The sequence below is a fragment of the Salvia splendens genome, chromosome 8 (genome assembly GCF_004379255.2).
Source record: "Salvia splendens isolate huo1 chromosome 8, SspV2, whole genome shotgun sequence".
Classification (NCBI taxonomy): Eukaryota; Viridiplantae; Streptophyta; class Magnoliopsida; order Lamiales; family Lamiaceae; genus Salvia; species Salvia splendens.
This window is the reverse complement of record NC_056039.1, coordinates 7,987,454-7,990,970: the sequence shown is the minus strand read 5'-3', so window position 1 is coordinate 7,990,970 and position 3,517 is coordinate 7,987,454. Positions and strand designations below refer to the sequence as shown.

General features: G+C 45.7%; 1 long non-coding RNA gene across 1 annotated transcript; it reads right to left on the bottom strand.

The window, feature by feature from the left end:
* Positions 1-1,541: 1,541 nt before the first annotated feature.
* LOC121743383 lies at positions 1,542-3,211 on the bottom strand. Its single transcript, XR_006038248.1, has 2 exons — positions 2,653-3,211; positions 1,542-2,556 (listed from the first exon to the last, which is right to left on the bottom strand). It is a non-coding gene; the product is annotated as an uncharacterized LOC121743383 (long non-coding RNA).
* Positions 3,212-3,517: the final 306 nt, after the last annotated feature.

The following is a 3,517-nucleotide window of genomic DNA, read 5'->3' as shown; positions in this document are numbered from 1 at the left end:
CGGGGATGATGTAGGGGGTACTATAATATGTACTCCCCTTGGTGTGCAGGGATGAGTGGGATGATGCCCCAAATGCCAGGGGTGAGTGCCGCGATGACGGGGATGATGCCCCAAATGCCCGAGATGATGATGCCCGAGATGATGCAGGGCATGCCTGCCGCTGCCGGGGGAGCAGACAAGGGTCCCCCAATCACTTGGGGACAATGTCTATCGCCCCCACACGGATTTATTGTCGAGTGATTCCCCAGAGTACTCCTCTGGAGACTCAGTTCACTGGTATCGAGACTTTCTCTTTTGAGGAGTTGGGACTATCTTCGGTCAGGGAGTCTCCCACTGACATGCAACCGGCGGCAGGGACGACGCGGAAGCAAGGGAAAGGGAAGGGCAAGGGCACTACCGCGTCCTCGCGTGTGGGAAACGAGGGTGGGGCGGGGGCCGACGGGGTGGAAGAGGAAGCCGGCGGGAGAAAAAGGACCATCTGGAGCATATGGGAGTGCGTCGCGCTGGCGAAGGCCTGGGTCGGTGTAGTCGAGGATCCCTACGCCGGGGCTAACCAGAACATCAACAGAATATGGTGGCACATTACCCAAAGCTACCTCTAATTCAAACCACCAGGTGGAAAGCCTCACGATGGAGAGCAATGTCAGAAACAGTGGGAGCGGCTGAGGAGACACCTCAGCCGATTTGTCGGCATCTACCAAAACAACCTCCGCACGGCATCAAGCGGCATGTCCGCCGATGATGTGATGCTTCTGTCTCACCAGCAGTACCCCGACAGTGAATTAGGTTTCGGGGAGTTCAAATATTGGGAGGTCTATCTTGTGTTGCAGACTTCCGCCAAGTTTAGTGCGGGTGTTGAAGCTGGCTGGCCAAAGCGGACGAAGATCAACGCCTCCGGGGAGTACAGCAGCAGTGCCGGTTCCCACAAACTCTCTGACGCCGAGGCAGAGTTCCCGACCCCTCTATCGTCTTCCCGTCGCCGTCGCCCGGTTGGGCAAAAGACCGCGATGCGGATGGCAAGGGGAAGCGTCGGTGAGTCCCACGAGGTCCAGTCGGAATCTTCATCCCTGGTCACTCCCAAGCTCAACACTCTCGCCCATGTGCAGATAACGCAGAGCATGCTCGACACCATGGACAAGTGGTATGCAGCGACTGATCCCTTATACAAGATCATGTTGAAGGATGCCATCGACACTATGAGAGACGATTTGGGGATGGCACCCTTGCCTGAGGGTGTCGTCGGGACTGGCGACGGGGACGATGGGACTGGCGGCGGGTGCGACGGGGGCTGCATTTGTCGAAGCTTGAGGTTGCTTTTTTTTAACTATGTATTTTTTTTTAATAATTATGTATGTTTTTTGTTTTAAATAAAGTGGTTGCATTTTCTCAGTATTCGTGTCGATATTATTAGAAACTATATTATTAGCTTGATTATCTATATAAGTGTCCTTTATGCGATTAAATCCGAGCTACGATAGATTGTCGTTGTTTGTTTTGACGTTAGGGAAGTGAATAGAACACGTAAATATATTACATCTATGTGAGTATAATAAATTTTAAATAAATAAATAAGATCCAAAAATCAAAATTTTAATGTCCGATACATTCAACAAAAGTCAAACAAAAATTAATCTATACATCATGCGTTCTAAGAAAATCGGGTACTTTAACGCGGACAGCCACGAGCTTGAACCGAGTTTCTTCCTGCACCAAATTAAACAATAAATATACTAATAATATAATAAAAGAGATTAATCATAAGGAAAGGAGAAGATAGACTCGATCAGATTTTTTTTTCGACAGCAGCATTTAATGCTGCATTAAATGCATTTAATGAGTGCATGATGAAATCATATCCGTGACAACAAGATAAGTCTCACTTGCATGTTTTATGTATATGTACATATATATATAAATCTTTTTGTCACTCACCCACACAAATCCTAACTTCTTTACGCACACCAATTTTTTTCTGCACACGCCAACCCAACGTAGGATAGAGAAGTCCAAGAAGGGATATTTGCACAAAATTGTAGGGTCAAGCACGGCAAATTACAATCCAACGACACTTTGTTCCCATATCAAAAAGGTAAACCCCAAGCCTCCCTTTTCTTTCATATTCATATATGTAAGGTAAACCCCAAGCCTCCCTTTTCTTTCATATTCATATATGTACAAACATATGCATATATAATTTGAAAGTAGAATCTGTCCAAGTAACATCAACCAATACACAAGTTTAACATCGTCTCCCACCACCAAGCCATCCATAACAGTAAGACAAATGCCCCAAGTCACCAAATAAGGACTTTATTCCACAACAACTCATACAATATCAACATGTTTCACCACCAAGCCTTCTGGTACTTGTGCAGATTTTCAACATCATTCATTTCGTAAAGCAAACAAATAAATCCTACAACTATAGTAAGCACGAGTTAGAAGCTTATCTCAAGAATACAAGTTATAAAGATTTCCAGCGGCTGATTTCGGCACTCCGTCGCCGACAATCGACGACCAACGCTCCGAAAGCCACTGCTTTCATTCCTTAAAGATCTGGAATTTTTTTTAATTAAGAAAGTATCAAAAATCTTTATGCATAAGTAAAAGAAAGAGACAAAGTGGATGAACAAGAGATGTTGATACCCTTACCTGACGGTTCTCGGCGTCGGCGGCTGGGAAGAGGAGGTTCTCGGCGTCGGCGGCTGGGAAGGGAAGGTTCTCGGCGTCGGCGGCTGGGAAGAGGATGTTCTCGGCGTCGGCGGCTGGGAAGGGGAGGTTCTCGGCGTCGGCGGCTAGGAAGGGGAGGTTCTCGGCGTCGGCTGCTGGAAGGGGGAGGTTCTTGGCGACGGCGGTTGAGACGGACCCGCAACGACGGCGGATCCGCAGAGGCGGTGGCGGCACGACGGCGCGAGGCTGAGCGAAGAGAGGAGCGTCGCCGGAGCGGCCGCCGCTAGCAAGGCGGCGGATCGGCGACGAGAGAGAGGAGAGAGAGAGAGGTTGTGCATTTTGGGAAATTAGGGGAGAAGGTGAATAGTGATTAGGAGTAGTGATACGTGTGGTGGAAGAGGAGTATATGGACTAAATTAATGAAATGGGCTTATCCCTTTTTAGATGTTGGGCCTTTAAATTAACTAAAAATTGGTTCTTTATTTTGGTAAAGGGAGAGTGGGCTTTGTTATGGAAATTATAGTAGGCTAAAATAATTTGAAAAGAGCCCAAATTTAAATTTCAATTAATAGGAATCTAATAATAATAATAATAATAATAATAATAGTAGGGTTAAACCATGAGATTTTCTTTCTAATTTAATTAGATTAGTTTAAAACTAAATTAGTATTTTCTATTGTGTTGTTTCAAAAGGTTATCTCCGCAAGTAAGGTCGGAGTAAGAGATTCAAGTAAGGAAAGTAAGCGATCAAGGTGAGCTTTCATATACTAAAAATACAAATCGTATTTTGTGATAACACGAACACATGTTCGTGATTTTTTTTAAGATGTTGTCTTGCCATAAATGT